Source organism: Chenopodium album, chromosome 8 (assembly GCF_948465745.1).
Source record: "Chenopodium album chromosome 8, dcCheAlbu1.1, whole genome shotgun sequence".
Taxonomy (NCBI): Eukaryota; Viridiplantae; Streptophyta; class Magnoliopsida; order Caryophyllales; family Amaranthaceae; genus Chenopodium; species Chenopodium album.
The window spans coordinates 40,659,560-40,676,461 of record NC_137841.1 but is presented as its reverse complement, the minus strand read 5'-3'; the positions used below and the strand labels follow the sequence as shown (position 1 = coordinate 40,676,461).

Here is a 16,902-nt window from a genome sequence, read left to right as displayed (position 1 = left end):
ATATCATTTTCGCCTACTTATGCTCCTATATACATGATAACTAAACTATATTTGCAATGAAACCATTACTAACTTTTAATCAAACTACCTCATTCTGAAATTCCTTCGTTGTGGTCTGATCGCATATAACCTGCTTCGTTGTCTATGTCATTTAGTACAACAGGTCTAGGAACAGTGAAAGGTGCTTAATCATCAAACGCGTCATATTCTTCCTCATCCTCAACATCTCCAATGCCTAGGATTCTTCTTTTGCCAGCTAGCACTATAGACCATTTTGAATCCATTGGGTCAGTTACGTAGAACATACACTTGCTTAGCTTGAGATGCAAGGATAAATGGTTCCGCACTATCATTCATGTGGCCAAGATCTACAAGAGTAAAGTCCTCATGTTTGACGTTACGCCTGATATTATCAACCCACTTACACTTGAAAAGAGCAACCGTGAAGTCACAATAATCAAGCTCCCATATTTCTTGAATTCGACCATAGTATGACAACTCTGCATCGACAGGTGATTTATCCTTAGAACTTGCAAACTCCCTTGACGATGCCACAAGAGTTACACCACTGTTTTGGGTGGAGGAAGATTTTAAATCACGAGCCTCGGTCCAAAAAGTGTACCCATTGATATCATATCCCTCAAATGAACGGACATCATCCCTAGGACCGTACGCAAGCCACCGTACTGTATCGGTCACATTAGTATCATTTAATCCACTCATTACTCGATCACGAAACCAATCAACAAATCTCTTATTATGCAACTGCATAAGTGCCCTTTCACCTTTGGATGGAAATTCGGCATGCAAACTAGCCATGAGCTCGTCTAAATATGGGTGCACATCTGAAACATGGTGCAACACATAAAGGTGTGCTTGTAAGAACTGATCTCGGTCTGGTGACATTTGTTTCGACCCAATTGTGCCATGACCATCAAGTCTACCTTCATGTCTGATCGGGATAGGATAGGTTGTTAAACTACCACCCTAATCAAATTAACAATTTATAAAGCCTAAACCTACACTAAGCTAGTTAGTAGCAAGTAAAGGGTCGAACCACTAGGGAAGCACGCTAATTCAACACCTAATATCACTAATGCAAGAGTAAAAAGGGGATTGTTTTGTTGGTTTTGTTGATTGGAACACTAAAACTACAAGTAAGCAAGAAAATGATGATTAAAATCAATATAAAATTTACGCTAGGGATTCGGGGGTGTCCAATATGATTAGAAAGATGAGAATAATGGTGATTATCATGAAACATATGCCAAATAACACAAGGTTCAACCTAAACAATTCATTCTCATGCAATAGTCTAGGCAAATCAATGAAAGAGGTCTCCCCTAATAAGGATCATTCTCATGCATCCTATTAGTTACAATCAAATCAAGAGAATAAAGAAGCACAATCCATAAAAACTCCACTTTAATAACTCATTCTCATGCAATCATTAAAATAGAGGTGATCCTAATCTAATTCAAATCACTTTCATGCATTTAAACTAGAAAACATCAAATAGAGTGCAACAATAATCCCAAGCTAATAAAAATCATGTCTTTCATCAATATATGGCATAAGTTCAATCCAACCATCATCATTCATCCATCATTCAATACATATCTTCCACCCCCTTCCCCTAGCTAAGAGTTTATCCTAGAGAAGGGAGATTAAACATAATATCAAAACTAGAAATAAACACAAAAAACTCAAAACAAGGCATGATTGAAATATATGAAATCAATAACAACAAGATAAACTAATAAGATAGACAAAAATAAGTAACAATAAAGCAAATAAATAATATCAAAGGAAAGGAGAAGAGATTACTAAAGAAAGGATTGAAGAAAGATGAAAACTTGGATGCTTGCTTGATTGATGGAAGATTAAAGCTTGAGCAAAGTTGAATACAATAAAGGAAGCTTGAATAACAATCTATTTTTCTCTCTAGATTAGGCTAATGTTCTATGCAATTAGTACTAAGTGTCCCCCTATTACAAAGAGTCTTGTCTATATATATGTGGCTCCACCCAAAAGAAAGAGACTTGGACAACAAGGCGCAAATAAATCGTACACCCAGTCGTGCGCGCCCGCACATGAGTCCCGTGCACCCGCACACAATGTGTGTGCGCCCTCTCATCGTAGTGCGCGGCCGCAACTTTGAGGGTACGGGGAAAATGAGCGCGCCTGCACATGAGTCCTGCGCGCCCGCGCATAGGTGTGTGCGCCCGCACAGAGGTCGCGCATAGGGTCGCGCAAACTCTCTGGTTTTGCTCTGTTTCTTCAGTCTGGCTGTGCGGGTTCTGACAAGGTTGCGCGCCCGCACAGCCTCACATGTGCGCCCACACAGAAGCCGCACAGCACCCTGCGCACAACAGATAGCTTGGCTTCTTGATATCCTCTTTCTTTCGGCACATAATACCTACAAAACCAAAGCATGGAGATAAAAATAAAAACAAAGCAAAAAGACTAAGAGAAGGGAAGATAAGGGAGAAAAGGAAAGAGGAAGCAAAACTAAGTAAAAATGCTTAGAAAAAGGGTCAAACAAGCGCAAATGAGGGGAAAATCCTTAGAGAAAAAGGATAAAAAAGTGGCATAAATGCCACTCATCAAAATCCCCCACACTTGCCTCTTGCTTGTCCTCAAGCAAGGGAAACCGGAACGAAAAGACAAACACAACAAACATAACATGACAAGGTTTTCGCAAAACCAATCAAACCTCAAGGTAATGAAATGCTCAATTTGGACTCATTTGCAAATAAATGCACCAAAGAATACTTATCTTTCTCAATTCATGGAGGGAAGGCACGTTTCAAGATGCTCAAGGTTAAAAAGACAAACGTAAGCTAAGCGTAGAGAACTAATGATTTCATTCTCCGCCCTAGCCCCAACCAAGACGGTCCGCGTTCTCTCCACTAGCTTCAATTCATCCCCTAGCTAGCTCCTCATGGTTCCTCGAGGGAACCGGAAAAAGAAAATTTTATGTGGAGTCATAAGGTCATCCCGACATCTCAACTATGCATACTCTCTCTATAGGGTTGAAATCTATCTCCCTCCACCGTTCTTTGACCACGCCCCTCTAGAATCTAAGGGTCTTAACTAGGGTTGTAATTTCATGGCTAGGGCTTACGGTTGGGAAACAATTTAAAAACTTTGGTGGCAATTCCTAAGTAAAGCGTAAGAGTGGCCATCTCTCAAGAACATCCTAAGAATTGAACCCATTCTTCAAACTCACAACCTTTCAAAACAAACCCACCACATTACATCAATCTTTTTCTTTTTTTTTCATGAGTTTCAAGTCCTTTCAACTTTCTTGCCAAGCCTTTTTGTGTACTCTTTTCATGAATAGCCTTTCAAAACCTTATTTGAATCAAATTACACAACTTTCTTGCTCAATTTCAACATTATCAAACCCAAACCTCACAAGCCAATGCTTCACTAAATACAAGGGTTGGTAGAACATAGGCCAATAGGTTTGTAATATGGCTAAGTCAAGAAAGGGTAAATAAGCCTCAAATTGGTTAGCAAGAGGGTGAATGTAAAAATGAAAACCAAATTTGTAACAAAACACAAATAAAACAAAGAAAAATCAGAAGAAATGCCCTCTTCTTCCTCTAGAGTTATGCGGCCACGATCTTGGGAGCTAGACGCCAACACAAAAATAAAGACATGCATAGTTAAGGATCCTAAGTGCCTCTCACAAGAATGATGAAGGCTAGAACAAATGACGCTCACACGGGGTAAGAAATATAGCAAATACTACCCAATGGAATCCTATCCACCATAGGGAGCAACACCATCTTACCACTTTCCCGTGAGCTAAGGGTTCAAACGTCCTCAAAAGTTCTAAACCGGGCTACCTTAGCTTACAAAGTGTCTAACTCAACCCAAAGCATTCTCAAACCGTGCAAACCCTCATCAATTAGGAAGATAAGCATTCAAAGACACATCGAGGCAAACCTATCCAAAAGAGTGAGCAAATTACACAACAAAAATCATTTCAAATAGTCATAATTATGCTTGTAACACATAAAGGGAAAGAAAAAACAAAAGAAAGAGGCAGAAATCAAAAAGGTTCACATACGAGGCATATGATTCAATTAAATCCCAATCGTCATACAAGTGATCGTTCGATAACAACATCAATGATCCCAGGTTCCATAGAACCAAAAGCAAACATCCTCGAACCATTCAACTTCTTCCTAAGCTAATCCTAAGCTAAACACCCAAGGAAAAAGAAAATAAAAGAGAGGAAAGGTCTCACCAAATGCCGCTTGAAATGAAGACAAGATAAATTATGCAATCTCACCGAGGGGGCTCGAATTGCCCTTTGACTTCCTTTATCTCCATTTCCAAGCTTCAAAAGTAAGCAAAAATGAAAAAAACTACTGAGAAGAAACAAAAATAAAATAAAAAGTTAAAAATCAAAGAAAGAAACTAAGAATTTAAACAAAATGAAGAAATAGAAATAAAATAAAATAAACTAAAAAATAAAAATTGGATTAAGGGAAGTTTGGACTATCGGGAGTTTGGATTTTTCTTCATGGGAGCATCATCACCTACACAAACACTTGCAAATTCATTAGCAAACACTTATCAAAATCACCCAGGGACATAATCATCACAATAAAGCAGATAAATCAACATTAAGACATGATAAAGCCAACCGAACCATGAGAGCTCTACCACCTACAATGAAATCCCCCCCCCCACACTATCATGAAGACAAGATTTCCCTCACACTATCAAAAAAAAAAAAAAAAACATCCCTTTGTCTCTTACAGACCCCCCCACACTAAAACAATGCACCGTCCGCGGTGCGCCAAACTAAAAACATTGGGCGGGGACAAAGGGGAGAAATAAAGAACAAGGGGGATAGTGGCCACTAGGGCCGGCTTCGTCACCATCTCCATCATCCTCGGTGTCATAAGAGAAACCGTCCGGAGGGATGCCGTGTGGGTCCCAACCACCGGAGTAACCCGGAGGCCAACCATAGTGACCTCGGAAGAGGTCTTGTTGCCATTGAGGCAACGGGTCGAAAGGGGCGGGAAGCTGAAGAGGGGAAGGGTGGGTAGGATCGACATATGGAGAGTTGGGGTCACCCCAAAAATCGCTCCCCCCGGGGGCACGATAATCGTACCCGGTTTCCGTCGGGTAGTCTACCCGGGGAACATCGTGGGAGGAGGGCCCTTGCCAATACGGCCAAGTAGGTTGTGATCCCTTCCACCCAGGGATTGGCCCTTGTTGGGGTGGCCAATAGGGGTACTTTACTGGGGGGGTGACCTCACCCCTATCCACGGCCGCACCATAAAGAGCTTGGGTTTGCAAAAACATACCCTGCTGGTTCTCCAATAAGCTTTGCATGCCAAGTTGCATGCTCATCATTTGTTGCTCAAGGCTACTCATGCCTTGATGATGTTGATGATGATGTTATTATTATTGTTGTTGTTGTTGTTGTTGTTGTTGTTGTTGTTGTTGTTGTTTTTGTTGTTGTTGCTGCTGCGGTTGCTGCTGTTGGCCGACTTCCATATTCCTTAAGCCACCCAGAGCGGTGGGTAGCACACCATTATCTCTCAGAATCTTCCATACATTCCTTGCATTCCGCTCCAGGGATGTACGGCTGGGGTATGGCAAGATACAATGGTGCTCTCTGTCAACTATCCAGTCATGAAAATTGTTGGCATCTGAAGTTCCTTGGAGGAACCCCGACCTTCTCATCTGCTGAATGTCGATGAATAGATCTTTGTCGGCCCCCACTTGAGTGCACGAGGGGAAGAAGCGTTCATAGTTGAGCTTCTTCGCAATCCTGGTAATCATCCCACCGAGGGCAATTTCTCCTGTCTTGTGGCCCGATTTGATTGCCTCGCAGCACATGACGAATCAATACCCCATATTGAGTCGCCCTTTCAATTCCTCCCTAGTGGCTACCCACAAAGTAAATAGCTCCTCATGAGAGAGCTTGCTCAAATCCTGCTTGCTAAACACCGCAAACCCCAGAATACAGTGTAGAATACGGAGCACAGGGTGGATTATATGGTTGGCCACCGAATATTGGGTGTTGAATTCTTCATAGTCGGTAATCGTTCGCCACCATCTAAATGCATCATACTCAGGGAACAAGCTCAACGAAGGGGCAAGGAGGTCCGCCTCGGGGTTGAGATCCATTAAAACATTAAGATCACTCAGAGTCATAGAGTGCCGGTTGTTAAACAATTGAAAGGAAATCTGGAAGTCGTTCCCAAGAGGCTCTTTTTCAAAAGATGCCAAGAATTCGAAAGTTGGCTCCTTATAGGTTCGGTATTGATGTTTTATGAACTCGCTCATCCCCAAGTTATCAAGGAGCGACCTTATATCGTCGTTAATCCCTAAAGCTCTCATGGAGCGTTGATCATAGTGTCGGGAGGGATTTAACTTTCGGCCATAAAGGTCGTTGAAGAACGTAGCATGGACCTTGTTCGAAAATCTCAATTTAGGGGGAACATTAGGTCCTTTCGCTTGAGTTTGTTGGGTACTTGGTTCTTCAACCGTTAACCTGGGTTCCTTTCTGCTCCTTCTTTTGCTCATTATGTTAAACCAACACAAAAAAACCCAACCAAAAGGAGAACTAACTTCGAACTTAACCAACAATTGGAAAACAACAACAACAACTCAAGTCTCAACAATCTGCAAAAAGGGTTAGTGCTAATAACTAACCAAACAAATATAACGCCCAAGACAACAAAAATCAACAACAAAGCAGTCAATCAAAACACATTATGATAGCAAGCAATTCTCATGAAATTAGTTGCATTTTCAACAATTCAAACACCAAATTTCTCAACATAGTTTCATGAAAATGGCTTCAAAAACAATAGTATGAACAACAATGTCCCCACAATCACCAAATTTCACACTAATAACCAAAAAATTCCTTACAAAGAAAACCAAGACCACATGCAATTCACTCAAGCTAATTCATGTTTAATAACTAAAAATTTTGCATAAATAATTGAAATTAAGTAATAAAATAGCAAAATTTAGAGTTATACCACCATGAAGAAGCTTGAACACCACCAAGAGCCTCCAAGAACACCACCTTCAATGAACCTTGCAAACCATGAAAATGGGGGATTTTTGGGTATTTTGGAGAGAGAAAGTGGGTGAATTTGTGAGTGGAGTGAAAGTTTTTGATGGATTTGAGAGAAAATCAATGGAATTTGTGAATAATGGGTGAAATTTGAAGGTTAGGGTTTAGGTTTGTGAGGAGAGAGAAGAGAGTATGAAAATAGGGTGTCGAAAATATGAGAAGGAAATCGGGGAGAAGGGGTTAAAAACCCGATTTACCTGCTCTGCGCGCCCGCACGGTTGATTCTGCGCGCCCGCACAGAGGTCGCGCACCAAGTCGCGCAAACTCTCTGCCTCGAGCTTCAACTTTTGATAAATTCTGTGCGGGTTCTGACAGTGAACGTGCGCCCGCACAGAGTCCACGCGCGCCCGCACAGAAGGCGCACAGCAAGTCGCGCAAACCTCCTGACTCGAGCTTCAATTTGAGATAAAATCTGTGCGGGTTCTGACAGTGCCTGCGCGCCCACACAGGTCACGCAGCACGCCCGCACAGATAGCGCGCACAGGTCGCACAGAGTAGTTTTGATTTTTCCTCACATCTTCGAGATAGAGAATCCTTGTTCCTTCATCATCCAAACACCTTGTAACCAAAAAGGTAAAAAAAGTAATCAAATTCAAATTCAAATTCAAAAAGGAGAAAGTGCAATAAGAATAATAAAAAAAAAAGGTTTAGAAAGGAGTTAGAAACTCGGGTTGCCTCCCGAGAAGCGCTTCTTTATGAGGTCACTAGCTTGACCATGAGAAAAATCCTTCAAGTGGGAGGCTTGGGATCCCAAGGATCAAGAAATATACATTCGATGATACCAACTTCTTCCTTGCAAAAGTAATGCTTCAAACGAGAACCATTGACCATGAACTTGTTCCCATCCGCATCTAACTCAAAAGAACCATAAGGAGTAGTCTTCGATACCACAAAAGGCCCCGCCCACTTAGACTTTAGTTTACCCGGAAACAAGCGAAGCCTTGAGTTGAAGAGCAAGACTTTATCTCCAACCTTAAAGCTCTTGTTTCGAATATGTTGGTCATGCCATTTCTTAGTCTTCTCCTTATACATTCTTGAGCTCTCATACGCATCATCCCTAAGCTCTTCAAGTTCATTGAGCTTCAACAATCTCTTCTCACCGGCCAAAGACAAATCCATATTAAGCTCCTTGATAGCCCACCAAGCCTTGTATTCCAATTCAACCGGCAAGTGACAAGCCTTGCCATAGACCAACCTATAAGGGGTTGTGCCTATTGGAGTCTTGTACGCCGTCCTAAGAGCCCATAGCGTGTCATCAAGTTTGAGAGACCATTCTTTCCTTGATTTGTTCACCATCCTTTCAAGAAGATTTTTGATTTCACGATTCGAGACCTCCACTTGTCCTTGAGTTTGAGGGTGGTAAGGTAATCCAACCTTGTGATGAACGCCATATCTCTTGAGAAGAGCTTCAAATTGCTTTTTGGCGAAATGGGAGCCTCCATCACTAATTAGCACCCTCGGAACTCCAAACCTAGGAAAGATGATCTTCTTTAGGAGCTTAAGCACATCCTTGTGATCATTGGTAGGTGAGGGTATGGCTTCATTCCATTTTGTCACATAATCGACCGCTACCAAGATATATAGATTCCCACAAGAAGAAACGAAAGGTCCCATGAAATCTACCCCACAAACATCAAAGGGTTCCACTTCTAGAATACTTTATTGGGGCATTTCGTCCCTCTTGGTAATGCCTCCGCTCCTTTGACATCTATCACATTGTGCAACGAATTGGTGGGCGTCTTTATGCATCGTCGGCCACCACAATAAGGATTGAGAGATTTTTGCCACTGTTTTGTCAACACCACCATGTCCTCCACATGGTAGTGAGTGGCAATGCTCAAGAACACCTTGAATTTCATGATCTGGAACGCACTTCCGATAAAGGCCATCTACACATTGCTTGAATAGGTATGGGTCATTCCAAAAGTATCTTCTCAACTCCTTGAAAAACTTCTTCTTTTGTTGAGAAGAGTACTCCGGGGGAACGACTCCACACGCAAGATAGTTGGCTATATCCGCGTACCAAGGGGTAGAAGTTGACACCACAGCCATGAGAGCCTCGAATCCTATCTCATCATTAATCGGTACATCCTCCTTGTTCTCAAATGGTAGCCTAGACAAATGATCCGCTACATAGTTCTCCGCTCCCTTCTTGTCCCTCATTTCCATGTGAAAGTCTTGGAGAGAGAGAACCCAACGGATCAAGCGAGGCTTTGCTTCTTTTTTGGTCATGAGATACCGCACCGCGATGTGATCCGTGTACACGATAACTTTTGAGCATATGAGATAGGACCGAAACTTATCGAATGCAAACACAACCGCCAACATCTCTTTCTCCGTTGTTGTGTAATTCCTTTGATCCTCATCTAGAGTCCGACTTGCGTAGTAGATGACACATGATTTTCCTTGTTTCTTTTGACCAAGAACGACACCTACTGCAAAGTCACTAGCATCGCACATTAGCTCAAAAGGCAAGCTCCAATCCGGAGCTTGCACAACGAGAGAAGAAATGAGAGCTTCCTTGAGCTTACGAAACGCTTCAAGGCAAGCCTCATTAAAGTAAAAAACAACCTCTTTTTTGAGTAGTTCGGTCAAGGGTTTGGCGATTGAAGAAAAATCTTTGATAAACCTCCGGTAAAAACCGGCATGCCTAAGAAAAGCCCGTACCCCCGTGATGGAAGTAGGAGGGGGCAACTTTTCAATCACCGAAACCTTGGCCGGATCTACTTCAATGCCATTTTTTGAAACCTTATGGTCGAGGACAATGCCCTCCTCAACCATAAAATGGCACTTTTCCCAATTTAAAACCAAACTCGTCTCTTGACACCTTTTCAAAACTTTTTCAAGGTTAAAAAGACAAGTGTCAAAAGACGAGCCGCCAACACTAAAATCATCCATGAAAACCTCAATTTCTTTTTCAAGCATCTCAGAGAAAATGGAAGTCATGCATCTTTGAAAAGTAGAGGGAGCATTGCATAATCCGAATGGCATTCTTCGGTATGCAAATGTCCCATATGGACATGTGAAAGCAGTTTTCTCTTGATCACTTGGATGGATAGGGATTTGGAAAAATCCGGAATACCCATCCAAGAAACAAAAGAAAGCATGGTTAGAAAGCCTTTCAAGCATTTGGTCCATGAAAGGGAGAGGAAAATGATCTTTCTTGGTGTTTTTGTTCAATCTCCTATAATCAATGCACATTCTCCACCCAGTCACCATCCGGGTGGAGATTTCCTCTCCCTTTTCATCCTTGATTATGGTCATTCCACCCTTCTTTGGAACCACATGAACCGGGCTAACCCATTTGCTATCTGAGATAGCATATATGATTCCCGCTTCACGTACGTAGTTTCAAGATTTCTTTCTTCACAACCTCTTGAAGGTGGGGGTTCAACCTTCTTTGAGGTTCAATGGAGGTGGAATGATCATCCTCAAGATGAATACGATGCATGCATAAAGAAGGGCTAATACCTTTAATATCATCAATGTTATACCCTATCACATCCCTATATTTTCTTAAAACATCAAGAAGTTTTTCCAAATTAAGACCATCTAGGGTAGCATTGAAAATAATAGGGTATTTTCCCTCCTTATCAAGAAAAGCATATTTCAAAGAAGGGGGAATGGGTTTGAGTTCTACCTTGGGAGGAGGCTTAGAACTCTCCTCCAATTTCTCCTCCTTGGACTCAATCTCGACCTCAACTTGTTGTTCAACTTCCTCCCTTGAGGATTCTTCCATTGCCATGACAAATTCTTTAGCCTCTTGAGAGTGGAACTCTTCTTTTCATGTAAGAGCTTCAATCATTGGATCTTGAGGCCTCATCACGACCCTCCCCAAGCGATCTAGCTCCTCATTCACAACATCAACTCTATAGCATTTTTCAACCATGGGGGTCTTGAGCAACTTCGAAAATTCAAAGACAATTTTTTCATCGGCCACTTCACAAGTGATGGTGTTGTTCTTGCAATTGATGACCGCCCCCAAAGTTTTAAGAGCTTCACGTCCCAAAATCAAAGGAGTGTTAACATCCTCCTCCATATCCATCACTATAAAGTCACAAGGCACGTAGATGTGTCCCACTTGAATTGGAACATCCTCAAGCTCTCCACAAGGTAATTTCACCGATCGATCGGCCAATTGAATTGTCTTCCTTGTAGAGATCATCTCAATATTGAGTTTTTGAGCAATGGATAGAGGGATTAAACTAACACTTGCTCCAAGATCGGCTAAGGCGCCCCTAGCTTCCATATTTCCAATTTTCACCGGCAAAGTGAAAATTCCCGGGTCTTTCTCCTTCTTGGGCATCTTATGTTGGACAAGAGCACTCACTTGATGTGGAAGGGTGATAAGCTCATCATTGAGCTTCCTCTTGTTGGTGAGAATATCTTTGAGGAACTTGGAATAAGATGGCATTTGTGTCACAACTTCAAGAAAAGGGAGGTTGATATGCAAATTCTTCATGACACTAAGAAATTTTGTGAATTTGTCATTCAACTTTCTCTCCGCAAGCCGACCGGGAAAAGGAACCGGTCCATCAAGATTCCTAGCCTCACTAGGAATTTAAGTTGTCTTCTCATTGTCTATCTTCTTCTTCTCTGAACCTCCTTCTATTTCATCACCTTTTTCTTTCTCACCTCCCTTGTTTCCATTCACACTCTCCTCTCCTCCCTTCTTTCCCTCACTATCCCCTTCATTTGGTCCTTCATAGGAAGTTCCCGACCTCAATGTGATCGCCTTGCATGTATCGAGTTTTGGATTGTGAGATGGGTTAGGTTGTGGTTGTCCGGGTAGAGTGGATGGTGAATTGAAAGGAGTTCTCTCGGCCAATTGAGCTAGTTGTGAATCAACCATATTGTTGTGGGCTCTTATCTCTTGCATTTTTTGCCCAAAAGACTGCATTTGCGCATGCATGGCTTGGAGGAGTTGAGTTTGAGTTAGCTCCGCTTGAGGTGCTTGTTCTTGATGGTTTCTTTGAGGTGCTTTGGTTTGATTGTTGTATTGGTTGTTCCTTGGATAGCTTCCTCTTGGGTTTTGGGGTTGAGATGGAGGTGGATTTTGATATTGAGGATTGGAGTTATAGGAAGGTTGTGCTTGTTGGTTCCATTGTTGAGGTTGAGGTACAAACCCGGGTGGTGGTTGTCTCCAAGCTGCTCCACCGTCGCTTCCTCTAAATCCCTCTTGCCTAGTGTTGTATGCCGCTACATGCTCGGGGCTTAAACCTTCACAATAGGATGTATCATTGTTCGTTCCTCCACAATTTTGACAAGAGAAAGAGTTAACTTGAGAAGAGCTTGCTCCACCACTTGAGCTTGCATTCACACTCGTGTTCAATTTGGAAAGCCCTTTTGTTAGTTGATCAATTTGATGTTGTAATTGATCAACTTTCTCCAATTCATAAATACCACCTCTCTTTGGAGCGTTTCTTCTTCGGCCCCCCCAAGAGTAATTCTTTGCTACCTCTTCTATTGTGGCTTCAACTTGATTTTGAGGGATCTTGATTAATTGGCCACCCGCCCCCGCATCAAAATTGGCTCTTGACATGGGATCCAATCCGTCGTAGAAAAACCGCATGAGCAACCCTTGATTGTACTCATGGTGGGGACATGCTTGCACCAACTCTTTGAATCTCTCCCATGCTTCACCAAGACTTTCATCGGCCTCTTGCTCAAATGATGCAATTTTTCTTCTCATTTCGGCGGTCTTCTCTTCGGAGATAAAGCGCTTCAAGAACGCCTTTACAACCTCCCTCCATGTTGTGAGAGAGTTAGGCTTTACTTGCTTTAGCCATTTCATTGCTCGTCCGGTGAGAGATTCCCGGAAAAGGTGTATACGAATGTAGTCTTGACTCACTTCACTGGTTTGCATCATTGCGCACAATTCAAGGAATCGGTCCAAATGTTCAATAGAGTCCTCACTTGCACTTCCTAAAAATTGCTCCGATTGGACCATTCGAGTATATTGTGGATGGATTGAGAACTTGGGTTCTGTGACGGGTAGCAAAATCCCTCCCGTGAGCTCATAATCCTCCGGATTTCCGAACTCACGAAACAAGACATCATTCTCTTGTCCCGCCATTGATTCGCGTGGTGAACTTGAAGAGTAAGTATCACTCTCACTATCAACTATATCACCAAAGCCTCTTCCCTCGTCTTGATAAAGGCTACGGACTTGTCTCAAGGTTCGGTTGATTTCGTGGTCAATTTGATGTGAGGGTGCTCCTTGAGACCTCCTAAGCATTCACCAAAGCTAAGCAAACAATTAGCAATGACAAGGATGATAAAACAAAAGAAACAAAAAGGAAAAAAAACAAAATGACTCTAACAAAAGCAATAAATTAGCAAAACAAGCCGCTTCCCCGGCAACGACGCCAAAATTTGATCGGGATAGGATAGGTCATTAAACTACCACCCTAATCAAATTAACAATTTATAAAGCCTAAACCTACACAAAGCTAGTTAGTAGCAAGTAAAGGGTCGAACCACTAGGGAAGCACGCTAATTGAACACCTAATATCACTAATGCAAGAGTAAAAAGGGGATTGTTTTGTTGGTTTTGTTGATTGGAACACTAAAACTACAAGTAAGCAAGAAAATGACGATTAAAATCAATAGAAAATTTACGCTAGGGATTCGGGGGTGTCCAATATGATTAGAAAGAGGAGAATAATGGTGATTATCATGAAACATATGCCAAATAACACAAGGTTCTACCTAAACAATTCATTCTCATGCAATAGTCTAGGCAAATCAATGAAAGAGGTCTCCCCTAATAAGGATCATTCTCATGCATCCTATTAGTTACAATCAAATCAAGAGAATAAAGAAGCACAATCCATAAAAACTCCACTTAAATAACTCATTCTCATGCAATCATTAAAATAGAGGTGATTCTAATCTAATTCAAATCACTTTCATGCATTTAAACTAGAAAACATCAAATAGAGTGCAACAATAATCCCAAGCTAATAAAAATCATGTCTTTCATCAATATATGGCATAAGTTCAATCCAACCATCATCATTCATCCATCATTCAATACATATCTTCCACCCCCTTCCCCTAGCTAAGAGTTTAGCCTAGAGAAGGGAGATTAAACATAATATCAAAACTAGAAATAAACACAAAAAACTCAAAACAAGGCATGATTGAAATATATGAAATCAATAACAACAAGATAAACTAATAAGATAGACAAAAATAAGTAACAATAAAGCAAATAAATAATATCAAAGGAAAGGAGAAGATATTACTAAAGAAAGGATTGAAGAAAGATGAAAACTTGGATGCTTGCTTGATTGATGGAAGATTAAAGCTTGAGCAAAGTTGAATAAAATAAAGGAAGCTTGAATAACAATCTATTTTCTCTCTCTAAATTAGGCTAATGTTTTATGGAATTAGTACTAAGTGTCCCCCTATTACAAAGAGTCCCGTCTATATATATGTGGCTCAACCCAAAAGAAAGAGACTTGGACAACAAGGCGCAAATAAATCGTAAACCCAGTCGTGCGCGCCCGCACATGAGTCTTGTGCGCCCGCACACAATGTGTGTGCGCCCTCTCATCGTAGTGTGCGGCCGCGACTTTGAGGGTACGGGGAAAATGAGCGCGCCTGCACATGAGTCTTGCGCGCCCGCGCATAGGTGTGTGCGCCCGCACAGAGGTCGCGCACAGGGTCGCGCAAACTCTTTGGTTTTGCTCTGTTTCTTCAGTCTGGCTGTGCGGGTTCTGACAGGGCTGCGCGCCCGCACAGCCTCACATGTGCGCTCGCATAGAAGCCGCACAGCACCCCACGCACAACAGATAGCTTGGCTTCTTGATATCCTCTTTCTTTCGGCACATAATACCTACAAAAATAAAGCATGGAGATCAAAATAAAAACAAAGCGAAAAGACTAAGAGAAGGGAAGATAAGGGAAAAAAGGAAAGAGGAAGCAAAACTAATTTAAAATGCTTAGAAAAAGGGCCAAACAAGCGCAAATGAGGGGAAAATCCTTAGAGAAAAAGGATAAAAGAGTGGCATAAATGCCACTCGTCGATGTCGAGAAGTAAGAAGACCAATAGGTTGAGCAAGGGCTATGTAGTCCGCCACAAAGTTACCTATCTCCTCACCCACTGTCCCTTGCATCATACTTCCTTCAGGGTGAGCCCGGTTCCGTACTTTATCTTGTAATGTACCCATGTGTCTTTCAAAAGGGTTTCACCACCTCATGAACACTGGACCGCACAACTTAATCTCACGCACCAAATGAAGAACCAGATGAACCATTATGTCAAAAAATGAGGGTGGGAAATACATCTCAAATTTGCACAAAGTCACAACCACATCTTCTTGCAAAGCATCTAGTGTACAAGGATCAAGAACTTTACTACAAATTGTATTTAAAAACGAACAAAGGCTTGTAATCGCTTCCCTCACGTGTTTCGGTAGAATACCACGGATTGCAATCGGTAGGAATACTTGCATCATAATGTGACAATCATGGGATTTCATACTTGTCATCTTCAATTCTCCAATTAAGGTTACAAATCTTTTCAGCTTGTACTGCGACCGCTTGCATCATGGACACTCCTGCAATTGTTCATACTCATTTCGATACAAAATACAGTCATTAGGACATGCATGTATCTTCTTATACTCCAAACCAAAGGGACACATGAGCTTCTTTGCGTAATAGTAAGACTTAGGAATTTCATTCCCATCAGGAAACATATCACTTAATGCGGTCAACAAAGAAGTAAAACTGATGTCCGTCCACCCATGCTTCGACTTAATGTTGAAAAGTGTTAGCACGGCCGATAGTTTGGAGTATTTTTTGCACCCGGGATACAAAGGCTTTTTGGAAGCCTCCGATAATAACTCAAACACTTCACCTTCAACACCATGCAACATCTCATCCACTTGTTCATCCTCGACCTCATCCGCCTGATCATCATCGGCTCCATCCTCATCATTATCAACAATATACTCATCATTCTCGTATTCCTCGTCCACATGAATCTCACTACCTCTAACACGCACATCATTCCGATCAAGATCCCCACTGTACTCTCCACTTTCTCCGTGCTAAATCCACACATGGTATAATTGCCTAAACCCACGACATAATACATAATCTCTAATGATTTTAACACTATCGACCACATTCACATTATTACAATCAACACAAGGACAATAGAGGCCTTTGCCACCCAGTTCACGTTGATAAGCTAAAGCCCTCTCGCAAAACTCTTGAACCCCATTCCAAAATTCCAATGTATCGCGTCTACCATACATCCAACCACGATCCTTCTCCATTTAGTAAATTGTCTCTAAACATATATAGCAACATATAATTTACAATGTGTAAGTGCTACATATTTTATGTAAATCAAATTCAAGTAAAAAACGTGAATATACCATTCATACAGTGAAAAAATGCATGTCTCCAAAGGGTCCTTATCACTCCAACCTAACCCATCCTTGAATGTCTACTCTCACTAGTGAATGTATGTCAACTTTCCAATTTTAAGGAAAATCCGGCAGCATTTCCCCCTAGTTCTCCAAGTACACGATGTAGATAATTAATTACCCACATATGTACCCAGAGAACATAGTGAGGAAATGGTAAGCCAAGATGTTCCTTAAAATCGAAAAGAAAACATACATTCACCACCTAAGTGAGAGTACACATTCAAGAACAGTCCCAACCGGGGACTATTCAAGACTTTCTCCTAATGAGAAAGCCTTGAACGGGTATCTAGGCATATGATGATGCAAGTATTCTATATATTGTTGTATTTA

The 16,902-nt window shown here is 41.6% G+C and overlaps 1 non-coding gene across 1 annotated transcript; it reads left to right on the top strand.

Annotated features, from left to right (window-relative positions):
- The first annotated feature begins 12,710 nt into the window (after positions 1 to 12,710).
- Positions 12,711 to 12,818, top strand: LOC145556860 (small nucleolar RNA R71). The gene has a single exon (XR_014091953.1). It is a non-coding gene; the product is annotated as a small nucleolar RNA R71 (small nucleolar RNA).
- Positions 12,819 to 16,902: the final 4,084 nt, after the last annotated feature.